Raw genomic sequence first — 19890 nt, forward strand, 5'->3', positions numbered from 1 at the left:
ATAGAGTATTACTAATTCCTCTATCGTAAGCCTTATGAAATTTATTTCATTCATTTCACTTGTCTATATGCTATATCAGCTAGTAACATTATTATTATTATTGCTTTAGATAAACAGCTATTGTTCAAGTGATTTTACTTATTTTTATTTTTTAAAAGACTATTTATTTTAATAGAGAGCAGTAGGAGAAAGAGAGCAAGAGAGAGACAGCAAGAGAGCATGAACGGGGGGGAGGGGCAGAGGGAGAAACAGATTCCCTGCTGAGCTGGGAGCCTAATGCAGGACTTGATCCCAGGACCCTGAGATCATGACCTGAGCTGAAGGCAGATGCTTAACCAACTGAGCCACCCAGGCATCTGGTCAACTGATGTTAAACAACCTTGGTTAGGTAACTGATTAGAGATAGAGGTCGTTCCAACAAATGGTGCTAAAATAATTGACTATCTATATCCATATATATATATATATATATACCATATATATATATATGATTATATAAACTATATATATATGAACCTTAATCTAATTACTTATTCATTTAAAATTAACTTGAAATGGATTGTAGAGCTATATATATTCGATGTAACTATTAAAATTGTAGAAGAAAGTTCAATGACTTAGAGTAGGTGAAGATTGTTTAGGTAGGACACAAATAAGCAAATCATAAAGGAAAAAGACATTGAGAAATTGGACGTCATAAAAATTTTCAATTTTGTTTTTCAAAAGAAAAAATATACCACAAAGTGGCAGAAAACATATAACTTATAATGGATTTTATCCATAATATATAAAGTTATATATTAACTTTATAACATATAGATAATAGACTTATAGATATGGAATTTACAGAGGTAATAGACTACCAAAGTAAAACAAAGAGGCAAAAAATTGAATCAGACACTTCACCAAAGAAGATAATGTAATGATAGATATGCATATAAACAGATGCTTCACATCATAGCATTAGGGAAATGCAAATTAAATCCAAAATAAGAGCACACATCTACGAGGATGCCTAAGTAGATGCTACAGTGAAGAACAACTAGAAATCAAATTAATTGATGGTGGAGATGGAAAAAGATACAGATACTTTGGAAAACAGTTTGGTAATTTATAAATTTTGTCATATACTTACCTTACATATCACCAATCTAATTCTTTAATATGTAACCAAGAGAATACATACACAAAACGGTCCCTGTGCAAATGTTCAAAGCTGCTATATTTGTAACATGCAACAATTGAAAGTAATCAAATTCCCATACAATATTTACTGAGAAATACTACTTAATAAAAGGGAACACACTGACACACAGAACAGGACTGAAATCAAAGTGAAAGAAGCCAGGCACACAAAAAACACACAGAAAACTGAGGGGTGTAAGATTCTATTACTATGAAATTCTAGGAAAGAAGAAAAACATGACAGTTACAATGATTATCAGGAGCTGGAATTATAAGGAGCAGATTGTCTGCAAATGAGCACAATGAAACTTGTTGGTCTGGAAGTAGTCTATATTTTGATTTGGTGGTAATTATATGCTGTCAACATTTGTCAAAAATAATCTTAATAAAAATGAATTTTATTGAATCTAAATTATATTAATATATATAACTTTAATGGAATAGGATAAACATCAAACAACCCAACTCTTAGCCAGATTATCATAAATTTTCATAGTAAAGGCCTATATGCTTCAGTATGTATCACCTTGTACAAATTTCCCTTTCGAGGAAGAATTGCAAGGCATGCCAAAAAAGCAATATAAAGCATAATGTGAAGCAATATAGTCATTATCAGAACCAGATTCAGACATCTTTCAGATGGTGGAAGTGTCTGATGTGGAATTTAAAAAAATTATTATAATATGTTACAGAGTCTCATGGAAAATGTGAGCAACATGCAGTATGAGATTGGTAATGTCAGTAGAGATATGGAAACTATGAGAGAAAATTAAAAGGAAATATTAGATATTAAAAATGTAGTAATAGAAATTAAGAATGTACTCAAAGTGCTCATACCTGATTTAACATAGCCAAAGAAAGAAATAGCAAACTTTAACATCAGGTAGCAGAAATTACCCAAACTGAAATGCAAGGATAAAAAAGATTGGAGAAGGGGGTGCCTGGGTGGCTCAGTCCATTAAACAGCTGCCTTCGGCTCAGGTCATGATCACAGGGTCCTGGGATCAAGCCCCACCCCAGGTTCCCCACTCAGTGGGGAACCTGCTTCTCCCTCTCTCTCTCTGCTCTTCACCCTGCTTCTGCTCTCTCTTTCACTTTATCTCAAATAAGTAAATAAAATCCTAAAAAAAAAAAAAAAAAAGGTTGGAGAAGGAAACAAAACAAAACACAACACCCAAGACTATGGGACAAAGTAAGAAATACAACATTTATGTAATTGGACAGAAGGAGAATGGGAAAATGAGAAGATGAAATATTTGAAGACACAATGATTTATTTCCTCAAATCACAGATCCCAGAAGCTCAGAAAACACAAGTGGGATAAATATAAAAACCATGCACCAAAAAAAAAAAAATAAATAAATAAAAAAAATAAAAAAAAAAACCATGCACCTAGGCAATTCATATTGAGATTGCACAAAACTAAAGACAAATAGAAACCTTGAAGGCAGCCAGAGGAGAGGAACCTTACCTAGAAAGGAATGACGATAATTAGAGCCAGCTGCTCATCAGAATCTTTGCAAATGGGGAGAGTAGTCAAATTATTAAAGTATTAAAAAGAAAAAAACTACCAATGTAGAATTCTATATCAAATGAAACTGTTCTTCAATAATAAACATTTTCTGTAACAAAAATTAAGAAAAATTTATTGTTTGCAGACTGTACTATAAGAAATTTTGAAAGTTCTTTTAAAGGAGCAAGATAACACATCAAAAACGGATTTACATAAAGAAAGTGTATCAGAAAAAAATGAATATCAGTATTTGATATTTTTCTACAAGAAAAGATCTGTTGTTATGAGTAAGGACCAAGATAAATAGATGGGACATCCTTAGACACTTCTGAGATAAAAAATAGATCAGAAATGGGACCATGATTAACTGACACATGGAAATATATAGGTCAGCATCTATAATGCTAACCTAGAGAAAGAATTTCTGCCGTGTTAACATAAAATTTATTTCTTTTTTTATTTTTATTTTTTTTTCACTTTATTTCATGACTTTATTCCCGTCTAAACACATATTTCTTTTTTTTAAAGATTTATTTATTTGTGTGTGTGTGAGAGAGAGCATGAGCAGGCAGTGGGGGAGGGGGAGTGCAGCAGGAGAGACTCCTCAAGCAGACTCCGTGCTGAGTGTGGAGCCCAACCCTGGCTTCACATCACACCCCATGAGATGATGACCTGAGCCACAAACAGAGTCAAGATAAGTTGAGCCACCCAGGCAGCCCATGGCATGTTTCTGTAAAGTCCTCTCTAGAGTGGTGTCGGGGATTGAAAGTAACTGTTCGCCTGTTACTGCCCCACGATGCCTCAGTATAAGCTCGCCTCCAAACACTTGTCAGATGGAGATCAAGATAGGAAGGGTAGGTACTATTTCCTATGTCTAAATATTTACATTATAAATGTATAGAAAACTACTAAATAAAATATTTTTATCCTTAAAAAAAGCTATAATGAGATATTACTACATATCATTTTTAGGACCAAATCAGAATGGATGACAATATCTAGCAGTGCACAGATGTAGAGCAACTGGGTCTGTCGTAGGAATGTGATTTAGAGGAAAGTTTGCAATCTTTTATGAAGTTAAAGTATACTTCCCATACCATTGGCAATTACTCTCTAGGTATTTACTCAGGAGAAATGACTACTGATATATTCACTTAAATGGATGAATCTTGATATACTGCGGGAAATACGTCAGACACAAAAGGCTGCATATCATTTTATTTATACAAATGCTATAAAAACAAATCTATACTACAGTGACAGAAAACACAAGTCTGAGCAGTTGTGTGACTGGAAACAAACACGGGGACTTTGAGGATAATGGATATTGTCTGCTTTTTGTTTGGAATAGTGGTTAAAGGTAGGTACATTTGTCAGGAATTGAACTACACATGTGAGTATATTGTATTTGAATAATACATCATTAAAGTTTGTCTTGAAAAGTATGTCTTAACCATGATGGCCAAGAATTAACCTTGACATTAGTAACATACTGGATTTCCTTCTCTTTCTCTTTCTCTCTCTTACTTGAAGATGGACATAACTAGAATCTGCTTGATTATCTTAAGAGATATTTAATCATCCAGAGGAGGGCAGTCTCATTTATATTCAAGATAATGAAGCTATATATCTAATAATTATAAGGGTGTGATAAAAAAACAAACAAACAAACATATCCACCATTTGCAGGTTTCCAGCCAGAAGAAATGTGCTCACAGGCTGGAACAATGAATCCAGAATAAGAACCAGATACATTTGCAATTATGTATTAAATTGATTTAATGTGATGTAGTAAAGTTTGCTCTTTTATATTTTGTTGTAGATCTGTGTCCAATGAAAAATATGAAAATAAAATTACTATCTAAAGGTACTTTATATTTCCTGCAGAAATAATTATACAATTATTAGAATCATTTTGTCTGGAATAACATATTTGGAAATGTAGACTGCCTATGCTTTGTCACAACCCAGAAAACCATGGTATTCGGGAGTAGTGAAATATATACATTATTTTGTTAATACAATATATCCCTCACTTGTAGGGAAAATTTAATTATTTTTAACAAATATGAATTCTCTGAATTAACATGGAGAATGATCAGCTCAGAATTAAAGAGGAAAATTTTAAATCAGTAACCGTAAGATTAAGTTAATTTGATTAAGAAAAAGAGAGATTACTGTGCTCTAAGACTTATTCAGTGGAATTTGATGCCTTTAAATTGACTTTAAATATACAGCATAATTTCAGCTAGATCAGAGACTGTGAACTGAGTTTTGAATTACTATTGAACACATAATTAAAGTAACCACTTTAAAAGAAATGCTACATACACTTTTCTGGAGAGATTTTGGACAGATATAGGACTCTGTGTGTGTGTGTGTGTGTGTGTGTGTGTGTGTGTATAAATAGTACAAAATCGGAGCTTCTGCTGCCTTGGTTTTATCAAGGCTTCACTCAAACTGGGCAAACGTGGAAGTTATTTAAGCTTTATGTATTTTTGTGTTTCCCCTTCCATAAAATTGGGACGATGGTAAATAGTGTCCACCCCATATACTTGTTATGCTGATTAAGTGACAATATATGTAACACATTTAGAACAGTGCATAGCACATGAACACAATTTAAGTACTAACTGTTTGCTTTTTTTATTGTTTTTATTGGACATTAGCCCAAGTTTTCATTGGAAACTTTCTAGTAGTACTTATAAGAATGAGTAATGTGGAAAGAAATGGAAACTTTTGGTGGGTAGAGCAGAACTAGAGAATGTATATTATACGATGTAAGAAGCACTGGAGTGAGATTTTTTTTCTCTCTTGTTCACTGATATATGCCAAGTATCCCAAATAGAGTCCGGCATAGAGAAGTCAATAGATGCTTGTTGAATTGAATTGACATTGCCATGAAGATACGATTCCCTCATGTCCAACACTTATGAAAATTAAACATCCAATTACATGAGAACAATTATAACTCAACATGTAATACGCATGAGAAAAGAATTTGAAATTGCTTCGTGAACTACTGTCCCAAACTTGAAAAATGAAATCTGCATGAAGTAGATAATTTGGACGTAGGAAAAAAAGGCTACAAAATGCCTTGATAATAAGTCAGTGGCATCTGATAGGACAAAAAAAAGATGGCAATAATTTACATTAGCTGAGGAAAAAATGGGAGGAAATGTAAAAACTCTGAGGAAACAAATTTTTGTTGATCAGGGAATTCCTTAGTTCTATTCTATGAGGAACGTATCACACTGGACCTTGCACAATTAAACTTGGCAAAATTTGGTTTCATCTTCCTCACTTCCTTTTTGCTAGTCTATATGGTTAAAAAATTGACCAATATGAATGGAATTTCATGAAATGATTATCATGAAAACTAAACTTTTAATTCTGTCTTGGACCTCCATATATAGCTTGCTTTAAAGTCTTAGGGTTATCTCTTTATATGAGCAGAATGACTTTACATAATGGTCCCAGATGCTTCATTACAAAAGAGGTAATGAACCTTCTTCAACACCTCAAGCTGAGCATCCGTGACTGCTCGTCAGTGAGTGAGCAAATTATGTCAGTTAATCGGCAAGGAAAGAGCAAGTTGCTGCTATCATGTGATTCTGTTTAGTTTCCTGTGATGCTTAATGTGAAAAGGAACTTTACCCATTGTTCTATCTTTTCTATTCTCCCATCAGTCTGTTTTTCCTGAGACACATATTCTTACTCTTTAAGTTATCATGAACTATTGGTAAGACCATGGATGATTTGTAAGATTGACTTGCACACTGAACTCAACTTTATTTCGTAAATAGCTAATGCAAAGAGATACTCTGGATCTGAGCAATTCTCTATTCAAAACTTTTGTGCATTCAGGCAAAACTGAATTTCCAATCTTGATATATTGTGAGTCTATAATTTTAAAAGATATGCAGGGTGTGGGTTTTGATGAATGCAAGTTAATATGGCCATGCATATTACCTGTCCAGTTTTTTCACCCAACTGATCTCTCACTGGAGAGTTCATGAAATAGGAGAGCACATAGGAAAAATGGGGCCGGAGTGAAGAAACAGAGCTGAAGGAAACAATATCTAAGGGTGAAATGTGAAATATCTAAAAAGTGAAATGCTTTTGCTATGCTATAATGGAAGATGAACTAAAATTTGATCAATAAGCAATCTTAAAGGCCACTTCTAAAAGAACACTCTTCTTATAGTTGCACTTAAAAAAAAAAAAACATTTTGAATTCACTGAAGTAGTTTTACCTTGGTGTGCTATAAAATAAGAAAAAAAAAAGGATTCAAATTGGTTCAGTGATGCAAAAGAGTAAATATAAAATAACTGTGAAAATATAACAATATAATGATAGATGTTAAATTAGTTGTCCCTTCCCAGTAGCATGAATAAAGAGCTATTAACCATAAATTGCAATGGAATTACCTATTGGATGACAAAACCCCCCATATAAAGAGATTTTAAAGCTGTTTGCTAAAGTGACTACTACTACTTATTCCTATAGAAAACCAGATTCATTACTAACCATCAGCAGTGAACTATGTCAGAGTAAACTACTTTTTTCTACAGGTTAAAATAATTAAAAAAAAATACCTCAAAAGGTTCATGGTTATCTGGAAAATCAAGTTTAAGTGCATAATCTCCATAAACAAATTTAACCTATTGTGATAGGCTTATGTAGTACACAACTTAAATTAGCAATGCATACATAATGAAAATTAAACAGTTTCATATGTAGTTATGAAAAGGTGAAGATGAAATCATCAAATATGAAAGAAAAGAGTAGAATCAGGCAGCCCGGGTGGCTCAGCGGTTTAGCGCCGCCTTCAGCCCAGGGCCCGGTCCTGGGGTCCTGGGATTGAGTCCCACATCGGGCTCCCTGCATGGAGCCTGCTTCTCCCTCTGCCTGTGTCTCTGCCTCTCTCTCTCTCTCTGTGTCTTTCATGAATGAATAAATAAATAAAAATCTTTTTTAAAAAAAGTATTATCAATAAGATATTTTAAATATTACACAAAAAGTCTATATATTGGTATGTGTTCATGTGTGTGTTTATATAATTTTGCATAAATATAAGCATATATATGTGTATATATGTGCATATATATACTTATTATATAAACAGGTAGAATGTTAAGGATTTTAAGAGGAAACTATAAAGAAGAAGAAAGAGATTATTGCTTATCCTCAGACTCGAAAGACTGTTATTTTACATTGGTTCACTAATTTAATCTGTAGCTTGTCTAGGTAAGTATCCAAAATATGCCTTTAACCTTATGATATAACCAAAAGTCCCTTTAAAAAACAAAAAAATAAAAACAAGGCTTAGATAATAAAAGCCAGGGTCTACCTGACAATATTTCATGTAGTTCTGATGAGTTTTAAGAATGATTATGTTCATTTAGACATGTACCTTGCTGAAAGTTGAGCATCTTGATTTTTATGACACTTAAATATTAGAATTATCATATATATTTGGCTCAGACAGTAAATGCTTATTAAGTGAGTATTGACTTAGGTCTTGGGTACTTTGAATGGTTGTGTTTCTGAGTTATCTGGATACTTTAAAAAGGACAAATATACATATTTGGATACTTTAAAAAGGATATATATATATATATATATATATGATGGATTTCTGAAATTTTAATGACCTTTTTACACTATTCAGCTAACATCCTATTTAATTTTTTGACTAATATAAAATCTTTTTTTATTATGGCACATTATTAACATCCTGGTTGCTTTTATTATTCACTAACAGAAAATGCCCAAAGGTAATAGAAAATCAAAATTCAGTTAAGTTAATTAAGCGATAAGATTTATAATAACTATGAATAACTACAAAGATCAGCAGCTGGTTTATGCAGGTGGCCAATAAACTGTTGGAATGTCCAAAACATAAACATAAGGGGTGGCAGTAGGGGGCAGGTAGTGATTAGATATGGGAAGGCTGAGGTTAGCTTTTAGTTTGGGTAGAACATTGGACTTTTTTTTCTTCCAGTAGAAATTTCCTCTATGAAAAAAATAATTATCAAAATGATACATTTCACATGATGGGGCCCCTTGTAGCAAATTTACATCATTTAATTTTGATGTATTGAAATTATTGCTAGGGCTTCTGAAAAGGATCTGATTTAAAGATCAAGGAATCAGTTAGGTAATAGGAAATCTGAGTCCATTACTGGACAGATAAATTGAAGAACTGATATAATTTCATTTTTATAAATTTACTGATGAATCATATAAGCTTTCTTTCAGGATTATATCTGATCATTTAGAACTGTAAACCTTACAAACCTTCATTGACCTATTGATGTTTTTAGTGCCATAGAAACTGGCAGTATTTTAACCTGACTTGAAGGAATACATTCGGATTGATATTTAGAATAAATATTGATATTTAGAATAAAACAAATTGTGCTTTCATGATTCCACTCTATGTGTTCACTATTCTAAACTTCCTTTTCCAGGTTTTGTATTCCACACAACCCCACTTAACTACACCTCATCAGAATTCACGTATATATATATATACAGTTCACATATATATACCTCAACATACCTTTTTCTATGAAATGTGACAATGTTATTATCACAATACACATCTACCACTTGAACCTAATCCTTATTTCTGACCTAAGAAATCCTATACATTAACTTTTTCTTTTTCCTGATATTATACCATTAAGAATAATCAGTAAGAGGATCAACCCCATGCTCAGCACTGTGAGGTGAATACTTGAATGAAATAGTATCTGTATAACAGCCAATGAACCAACAATGTCAACAAACAACTATTTTTTGACAGCAAGAAGAAATGCATGCTATGATTTATTTATTGACAATGATTTCCAGAATGTACTATATGCACCTCAAGGATGCGGTAGAAAACGAGAGTATTAGAATTATTTTATTTTTTTTAAATGTTTTACCTTACTTGAAATGTTCTATTTTTGGTTTGCTGTAATACCGTTATTAGTCATTAACAGATAATCATAATATATTACAGATATATAGTCACATATTTTTTAATCGGTTGGAGAATATGACACCAAAAAATGTTGAAGACTTTTAGGAAAGCATGTTAGGGAGTTTAACTGAAAAGTAGAATTGAATATAAAGAAAATGATGGGTTAAGTGCTTATTAGAGTGGTTATTAGAGTGGTTTAACTATAAACTGTATCATGTAAGTGGGGTATCCACTACAGTTCTCACTTACTTTTCTAAAAATTTTTATCAGCAGGAAATAGATGTACACTTCAGCAAGTAGCCAAGGAAAGTGTAATACAATAACTATTTACACAGGAGTCAATAGAGATTAGATAAAACAAGGAATGGTTGGTTGTACCAGGGGTTAAGTCATCACTACTCCTAGACCTTGAATGGAAAGGGAGAAGGCAATTATATGAGCTCATAAAAAACCTCATACCTTTTTGCAGAGGGTCACCTGACAGAGACTGTGGCCTTTGGTGTGGGGACAGATGATGTCTATTTTCCAAGGAAGAACCAAAGGAGTAGATATCTTGACTTTATTTTTTGCCACCCTCTAAACTCTTACTGGTTACTCCCATTGGCCGGATCCAATCTGAAGCCAGAGAAGGAAGTGCACAGATATAGTCCATACAGGACAGCCTCCTTGGGTATAGTTTGAGAAAGAGAGTGGAGTGTGGATATGCAAGAGAAAATTGAAAATTTCTGCATTCCATTCCTCTTTATTCTTGGCATCTTTTCTTTTCCAGATGAAAAAAAAAATGTGTCTCTAATACAAGGGATACATGAATCCCATCACCTACCATAACCTTATGACTTGATGTCAGTTTAGTCGTATCCCCAAATAAAATCTAAAATGTTGGCAAACCTCAGTACTCTTTATGTAAGATAATCTAGGGGGAAAAGTGAGGGAAGAAATTCTTAATTAACATAAAATATAGCTTCCTTAGTCCTATTACTTATGTAACCTCTCATATGACCTTAAATGACAATTGTATATTCTTTTAAGCTACATCCATTCAATGTGTATTCTAAGCTCTGTCAGTGACTGGGCTATAGTATTCTTTATCTGGTGATATGATCTTGGGGTATAAGCCTTTGATTGCTTCTGCCTTGATTGGATTTCTTCATTATTCTGTTACCTGACCTTTTATAGAAGTGAGGCAATCTAGAGAAACCTCTAGGTTCCAGAAATAGTTCTTGCCTCCATTGTGTGGCAGCAATCTGATTTCCTATTCTTAAATAGCATCAATCACCTCAGCCTCAATGATTGTAGTCCCTTTCTCTGCTAAGTTGAAGAGCTTGAGGAGTTTATGATGGCCTGAGGGCATACTCACTTTCCAATTTAACAGAGATTGTGTTGTCTAGGGGAAGCATTTCTTCTGTGGAAACTAGGGCACTTCTCCTATTTGCTGAAAGAAGCTACTCTCACTACCTTCCTTAGTTTCTGGACTTGTGCATTTTGACAGCAGGAGAGATGGCATGTGTTGGATAATGGTGTAAGGTCTATAACATCTGGTGGGACGCTGTCCCAAATCCACAAGATTTTGTCATTCTAAAGATGCTACAGCAGTCTTTAGCAGATTATTCCATTCTATCAGATCTGCTACTTGTAGATGTTGAGACCAGTGGATTTGGGGGTGAGCTCATGGACACATTTCTTTTGTTGCAAACTACTTCCCTTTGTCTGAAGTAAGATTATGTCAGAATCCAAAGAAAATAGGGATTTTGTAAGCCTACAAGTCATGAAGCTGACAGAATTGTGACCAGAGTAGAAAGATTCCAGATATGTCTCTTCCTGCAAGAAAACATATTTTCCCATAGTGATAAAAGGAGTCAAGTAGAACCAAGGTCATACCGGTTAGGCAGAAGGTGTCATATGAATGGCTTTGTGTTGTCTTCTGCTATCAGCACACTGGTTGGCCATAAGCAGATCAACCATGAAGAGAATTTCATGTTGTCAAACCTGGCCCCTTGTGTTATCCTGACCTACTAGTATCTTTCCCATTGAGCAAACACTTGGATTAACAAAAATGAAGACTCATAGCTATAGAACAGATAATTTTGTGCTTCTGATTATTGAGGTCCCTCTGCAGTGTCAGCCTTCTCTGGAAGATTAAATGGGACATGAATATCCATATTTTATACTCTTTCGAAGGGGACCACTCCTATACTTCATCAGAACTTCTTGTCATCAACTGTCCAATTGGGTTCTTTTAAGTCCCTTACCAGTGGCCCAACTTGTCAGCTACTGCTCGAAGATTAGTGTAGATCATGACCTCAAGCTATCTCTCCCTTTAGGGTGGGCAAGGGGGTAAGGGGGTGGGTAAAGTGGGTATATTTTTACAAACTTGATGAATCATATGTGTGATGATATATCAATGCTGGGAGTTTATCATTGTGTATCTTAAGAACAATTTATATTAAATATTGGGCTATGTAAGGGGCTTCTTTAAAATGACCATTGTTATGGTGTCTGGGTGGCTCAGTTGATTACAACATCTGACTTCTGCTCAGGTCATGATCTCAGGGTCCTGGGATAGAGCCCTGTGCCAGGCCACACTCAGTGGGGAGCCTCCTTCTCCCTCTCCCCTTTCTCTCTCTGCCCCTCCCCCTGCTCCTGCTCTGTCTCTCAAATAAGTAAAATCTTAAAATAAAATAAAATGACCATTGTTCCACTTGAAATGTGCCTTTACAGAGGGCTTCCCGAAGCAGCTGACAGCCTAAATTGTTGCTTTTGCTTCCAAAGAATTTTTTTTTTTTTTTTTTGGCAGTGTAGGCAGAGGTAGGAAGATGGGATTTCCTACTTAAATCTCAAACTAAGGCTATTACTAGAGCTATTGCAAGATGAGGGCCTTTTAAATACTTTTAATGAGGAAGCTCATTCTTAATGTAGACGGAAATAATTTCATATTTCAGCATTATTTTATTACCTCAGTGAACACTTTAAACGCTGGGCCAATTGTTTCCAGGAAACACTTCTGACTCTAACATGTGCCAAACAACCTCTTACTGTATGTAAGAATAGCTCTAGCTTAATAGATGTGTACAACGTTTTTTAAGGATTATGAAAAACAAAGTAAAACATTTTATACTAATATAGGAATTTGCTTTTTCCTAAAAACAAACCAAGAACTTTGCTACTTGTCTTTGCTCAGCTACTAAATGTTTTCCTTATCTGTAAGTTATACTGAAGCTCCTGGAAAGAACTTTCCAGCCGGGGAAAAAAAGCATAATTCTTTTTGGGTGATGTATCTGTTTTTCACCTGTTTTTCATCACTCATTTCATACAGTGAGAAGCTTTCCTTCCTTCAGGAACTCCACCCAACACTGATCCCTCCTTTTTCATGTCGCCATTATCTACTGACTTTACTTTGAACCTGTCACTGTCACAGCAAGTTGTGTCTCTCTTCACTGAAGCCAGATTTCTGATTAATATGGACTGAAATCGCCTTACGAGGCAATGGACTGCTTGAGAAAATACAGATAATTCAAAAGAAAGGATGTAAAAGCTCTCCTAATCTAATGAATAGCTACTAATCTTCACTGTTGACAAGGACACATACATCATGGAACTTAATTTTTTATAGAAATGGGCATTTTGTAACATTCGTCCATGATCTCTTTTTCTCATTTGATAATAATATGAACATCTTCCATATCATTAAATATTTTTGTCTAGGAAATTTTTGATTATTGTATGGTTTCATTATATATAATACAGCTTATAGTATTTACTGCGTGTGCATATGCGTATACACAGGGAGAGAATATACATTTATTTTCACCTGCATGTACAGACACATAATACGACTTTAATCACCTATATTGGTAAAACATTGGACATATCGTATCTATACTTCCTGAGAATATAATTTTTTTAAAAGAATTCTTGAGTTAAAGATTATAAGCTATGTTTCATTTTCTTGTATAAAGCATTATAGGAAGGTGTGATATGGGCACCCACTATAGTACTTATGTGCATTGACATATAACATTCATTCATTCATTCATTCATTCATTATGTTTCTAAGTTAACTGAGGTATAATTGACAAAAATCTTTTAGATTTATGATGTACAATGTGGTATTTGGGGTTTTTTTGTTGTTTTTTTTGGTTGTTTTGTTTTTTAAAGATTTATTTATTCATTCATGACAGACACAGAGAGGGGGAGAGAGAGAGAGGCAGAGATACAGGCAGAGGGAGAAGCAGGCTCCTCGCAGAAGCCGGATATGGGACTCGATCCTGGGATCCCGGGGTCATGACCTGAGCCGATGGCAGCTGCCCACCAGCGTCCCTACAATGTGGTATTTTAATATATGTGTCTCCCATCCAAGTACTAACCAGGCCCGACCCTGCTTAGCTTCCGAGATCAGATGAGATTGGGAGCATTCAGGGTGGTATGGTCTTAGAAACTAATTAACATATCTGTCACCTCACATAGTTCTGCTTTTGTTTTGTTTTGTTTTGTTTTGTTTTTTCCCCTATGGTGAGAACATTGGATCTACTCTTTTAACAAATTTCAAGTATACAAAATAGTATTATTTTTAAAGTTTTAATTTAAGTTCTAGTTAGTAAACTAGAGGTTTTTCATTTTTTAAATACCACAATCTCTTCTACATATCTCTCAGATGGGAAAAACTTCTATTTTAACTCCTCTGTTCATCAGTCTTTCCATAGAACTAGGTTGTCTGAAAGCCTTCTTCTACCTTTTTCAACTTGTTCACTGATGAATGAATAGTACCAGGCACTGGGACCCAAAGCTCGCAGTGGTCTCTTCAGCCTGTTGCTCTTCTGGTACTTACATTGGCTTCTCTTGGTCTCCCACATTGAATTCTTTCTGGTTATAAAACCCAGTGTCATGGGACGTCTGGGTGGCTCAGTAATTGAGCGTCGTCTCTCTTTGGCCCATGGCATGATCCTCAGGTCCTAGGATCAAGTCCAGCATCCAGCTCCCAGTGGGGAATCCGCCTCTCTCTCTTCCTTTTTCTGTGTTTCTCTCATGAATAGATAAATAAAAAATAAAACCTAATTTAAAAAACAAACAAACAAAAAACAGTACCAGCACCGATTTGAGGTAAAATGCATTGGTGAGTCTTCATAGACTAAAGGGGAAAGAGCAAAGTGCATTAATAAAAATAACACTACTATGTATAATAGATAGGTCCAAAATCCCACCTGTTTAGCAAAATATAGTTGTTTTTCTTTCATGTAAATTATGCAACATATGTACCTTATCAGTCAGTGGCTCTCCTCGAAGTGGTGATTCACACCCCCATGTTGCTGTCTTCTTATTTTGGCTCTACTGTTTTCTTTACTTTCTTTCTTTCTTTTTTGGCGGGGGAGGAGAGAGGGAGATAGAGAATCTTAAGCCGGCTCCATACCCTGTGTGGACCCTGATGCAGGGCTTGATCTTACAACCCTGATATCTGAGCTGAAATCCACAGTCAGACACTTAACAGACTGAGCCACCCAAGTGCCCCAGCCCTGCTGTTTTCAACGTGGCTTCCGGAATTGTTGTATTGAGGGAAAGAACATCAAGAATCACTAGGCCTGGGTTTGGATCATATCATGTCTGTCCTCAGTTACAAGATGCATTTAGCTGCAGAGGAGGCTGGGGAATGCTGTATGGGCTATGTGCACAGGTAGGAGAGAAAATGGACTCAATAGTTAGACGCTCTGCCATAACATGTGAACGGGTAGGGATAATTAACTATTATAATAGGATAATGGAGTAAGGTAAATGAGCTATAAAATCATAGAGGAGAGAATATTTACCTTTCCTTAAAGTTGATATTGGTGAACAGGGACTATTTTGGTCATCAGGAATAGAAGAAATTTCCCAGCCAAAGGAAATATGGAAAGTTAGAGGTGATAAAAAGAATAATTCCTATATAGCATGGTTAATATGTTTCTTCATTAAATTTCTGCCACTTTTTCAAAACATATTTTCAGAGAAATTTGTAAGGATGGATGCATAAGGAAGTATATAAATTGAATCACGATTTATAATAGAAATTATTGACACAACATAAATGTTCAGTGAGAAAGGATTGGTTAAGTAAATCATGGTATAGCCAAGCTATGGCATATTTTGCAGCCGATAGAAAGTAGGTATGGATTTACATATTTATTTAGAAAGATTCCCACAATTGCTTTTCAAAGGATAAAAATGAGCATTCATAATGATGACCATGCTAAATGAAATGATAAAATTCTGTGTGCTTGAATGATTCTACTTTAAATAGTATGTCTCTGTGGAGATTAATCATTCAAGCAGGAGTTTCAATGATTGTTCATTTTCTTTTTTCTTTTTTTTTTATTTTTATTTATTATTTATGATAGTCACAGAGAGAGAGAGAGAGGCAGAGACACAGGCAGAGGGAGAAGCAGGCTCCATGCACCGGGAGCCCGACGTGGGATTCGATCCTGGGTCTCCAGGATCGCGCCCTGGGCCAAAGGCAGGCGCCAAACCGCTGCGCCACCCAGGGATCCCTGTTCATTTTCTTTTTCATAATGCCTACCTACCTCCCACTCTGTCTCTCTCTCATCTTTATCTCTATCATCTTCTTTTCTTTTAAATGAGCATATATTATCATACAAATTATATATTTTTATTTAAAAATAAAAATTGGTTGGAAAAAATTTTAAAGTTTTAAAAATAAAAAATTGGTTGGAAAAAATTTGGTTGGAAATCAGTGACCCTTCAGTTCTGCAGATGATCTCTCACTTAGCTATCTGATGAAACTACTACCTTATTAATGCTTAATGGGAGGCACCCTCCTGGGAAACAGTAGCTAATGTCTGCTGGACTTGATCTAGTCAAGGGCTTGCTATTTACAACTTTCTTGCCACATAAAAATCTAGTTGCTGAAATGTAATGGACAGAAATCAGAACACCATGTAATGGCTAGGATAAAAAGTAAAAAAAATGTTATTGCCAAATGTGTCAGATTCATAAAAGGTGTATATAGATCTTCTTCAAAGAGATAGTAGGTGAATTGCTATTTATACATTAAACAGAATGAATTTGATTGTTAAATATATATTCAGCGTTTGTTATTATATTTAAAGTCTGTTACTGTTTCGAACAGAAATACGCCTAAGTAAGTAAATATAAAGTTCCTTGTTCCTAAACAAAAATTACCCTTGACAAATTCAGGGTCTTTAGAATTAGCAAACAAGCATGGCCCAGGGAACTGTGGGGAGAAGACAAAATAGTTTGATGGTGGAAGTGTGGTCCCACTGCTGGTTTGATTTCCTCATCTCTAACTCTACCACAAACACATTTAGGATTGATGAGAAAAAAAATGCTGTCTTAGAGAAATTGATTGATTAGCAATGAAGGATCAGTATTCAAAGGTGGGAGAGACTGAAAGTCAGAGTTTTAAATTTATTACAGTTGACAATTAGACGATAAAAGTGAGAGAAGAGCTATATTGCCACCAAAAAGAATGTTTTTAAAGGCAAATATACGGAAATGATCAACTAAGTAAATTTGAAAATGTAAATGCGATTTGAAGTAATTCCCTGGAGAGCATGGCACATGGAATAACATTAGGCTTTGGTTCAATATGATGCTTTTACTAACATACATCATGTATTACTGTGTTCTTTAACCAAATAAAGTTATTACTCTAAAATCAACTTAAGGGGGCGCATGGGCAGCTCAGAGGTTGAGCATCTGCCTTTGGCTCAGGTTGTGATCCCAGGACCCTGGAATCGAGTCCTGCACTGGGCTCCCAGCAGGGAGCCAGTTTCTGTTTCTGTCTGTGTGTCTGCCTCTCTCTCTCTGTGTCTCTCATGAATAAATAAAATCTTATAAATAAATAAATAAATAAATAAATAAATAAATAAATAAATAAGTCAACTTAAGCAGCACCTGGATGGCTCAGTCTGTTAAATGTCCAGCTCTTGATTTCTGCTCAGGTCATGATCTCTGGGTCCTGGGATTGAGCTGCGGAACAAGCTCTGTGCTCAGCAAGATTCCACTTGGGATTCTCTCTCCCTCTCCCTCTGTTCACCAACTTCCATGGATCATGTGCTCTCTCTCTCTCTGAAATAAACAAATAAATAAATAAGATATATATAAAATAAATAAACAAATTTTTTCTCACTTAGTTTTTTTTCTAGATACAGACTGTCTTATCTCTCTTTTTGCAAATAAACAATGCTCTTTGTTAAGGGGACATGTCTGCAATTGAAAAAAGTATGTTCATAATACAATGTACATAACCAATAATGAAATTAATATGTAGTATCCCATTGATAGATTGATCAGTTTGTTTGTTTATATTTAGGTAGTTATCCTCCTTAGCAATAGGAATTCTAAGATAAAAGTAAATCTCCTTAAAATCTTTGCAACGTGAACTATGTTTAAAAAATACAAATGCACATATACGTAAAGATTCTGCTTTTATATTTCTACAAGCTTTACAATGTCATTTTGACTGAGCTTAATAATTATTTTTTAATGATTTCACCATATAATTAGGGAAAAAATGACTTACAGCACAGTATATTACTTTTGCAGTTCAAACCAGCTTTGGAATCGGGACATTTCCATTCATATTCAAATTAATAATCATGAAATCAAAATGTAGATTTTGTTGCCTTTTGTGTTACATTTGCCTGTTAGAGCAGAAAAGTTAAATAAATAATGATGCTTCATTTTTTTTAAAGTTTGGCTTTGGGGGACATGATATTGTGTGGATGTCAGTGGTCTTTTTTTCTTTTTTAAGCTACATAAAGGAGAGAAATGAACAGGTTAGAAAAAAATAGGAGTTGCTTTTTAAACAAATTACAGATCAGAGATAAACTACATACCCAATCCCTTAATCTGTCCCATTTCCTATTTATATTAATTGAAGGAAAAATACTGGCTTGTCTAGTAAGATGCATTCTTCTAAGTAACACTCAGAAAAAGAAAAAGGCTAGTTCTACATTGTAATTACTTAGCATTCTTTTTCTTTTTTGCTTGAACAAGGTGAAAAATGTCAGTAGATCTGCTCATGCAAAAGAAAAGAAATATAAAATGTCAAACATGCATTCATTAGAGGTTATTATAGAAAAAAGTATTTAACATTAGGGAGGAAACACTTAACCTGATACACATTAAGTTGTTACCTATTCTCCTCTAAGAAAATGAGAATAATTAAGGAGAATGATTATAGGTGCTGCTAACTGGTTCTAAGTTTAAGGATACTGTTTATGACAGTTTTGTTTTTATTGATGTTAATTCTATAACATGATCATACTTACTACCACTGACAAAACTATTGTCTTGAGAATGTTAAGCAAAGCAAATGGCTGTACCTTTGAATATATTGCAAAATCCAAGTACTTTTGTGTGCCTTAACTTGATCTTCATGCCATAAGATGCTGAGTGTCACATTTTTCCACTTGAAATAAATGTTAACTCCTGACTGCTTCCTAGACTTGGTAGCATTTTGTGGACTCTGGTGCATTTTTTTCTGCAATGTGATATACACCTGTTGGAGTGTATAGAGGGAATTTATTTATTTTTTATTTTTTTAAAGACTTCATTTATTTATTCATGAGACACACAGAGAGAGGCAGAGACACAGGCAGAGGGAGAAGCAGGCTCCCTGCGGGGAGGCCCACGTCGAACTCTATCCCCGGGGTCACAGGATCACGACCTGAGCCAAAAGCAGATGGTCATCCATGAGCCACTCAGGTGCCCCTATAGAGGGAATCTAAAAGAAATGTGAATGGTGAGTTGATTTCTTAATTTCTAAGAATTCTTGACCTCAAATTCTTTAATCACTTTTTTATTTTCTGAAGGACTTTTAAAATTTAAGAAAATTTTTGAACAGCTCTTTTAATGTTATTTTTCCCTTGAGCTCTTTGCTCTTTTAAAATAACATGTACATATGCATGTATTTACATATGTATTAATTCATATCACGTTAGTTTTCAAAAAGTTTTTCTTCTCTCTTTCCATAACTGCCATCATTTTTATGAGGAAAAAAAAGCAACTTTAAATGGTGTGTTCCTAGTCTTCTCTTGTCGGTTACCTTGCCCAAGTCCTGCTCAGTCCCTTAACTGAGGGATCCCTGGGTGGCTCAGAGGTTGGGCGGCTGCCTTCGGACCAGGGTGTGATCCTGGGGTCCCGGGATCGAGTCCCACGTCAGGCACCCTGCTTCTCCCTCTGCCTGTGTCTCTGCCTCTCTCT

General features: G+C 34.8%; 1 protein-coding gene across 5 annotated transcripts in view; it reads left to right on the top strand.

The window, feature by feature from the left end:
• Positions 1 to 19890, top strand: part of GALNT13 (polypeptide N-acetylgalactosaminyltransferase 13) — a 541363-nt gene that overhangs the window by 228762 nt on the left and 292711 nt on the right. Inside the window, exon 1 of one of the 5 annotated variants that reach the window (XM_049106173.1) lies at positions 19275 to 19429. The exons of the other annotated variants lie outside the window; for them this stretch is intronic. The gene's annotated coding sequence lies outside the window, so the exon portion shown is untranslated. Of the gene's footprint in view, positions 1 to 19274; positions 19430 to 19890 lie in introns of those variants that run through there. 5 annotated transcript variants of the gene reach the window in all.

This window comes from Canis lupus, chromosome 36 (genome assembly GCF_003254725.2).
Source record: "Canis lupus dingo isolate Sandy chromosome 36, ASM325472v2, whole genome shotgun sequence".
NCBI lineage: Eukaryota > Metazoa > Chordata > Mammalia > Carnivora > Canidae > Canis > Canis lupus.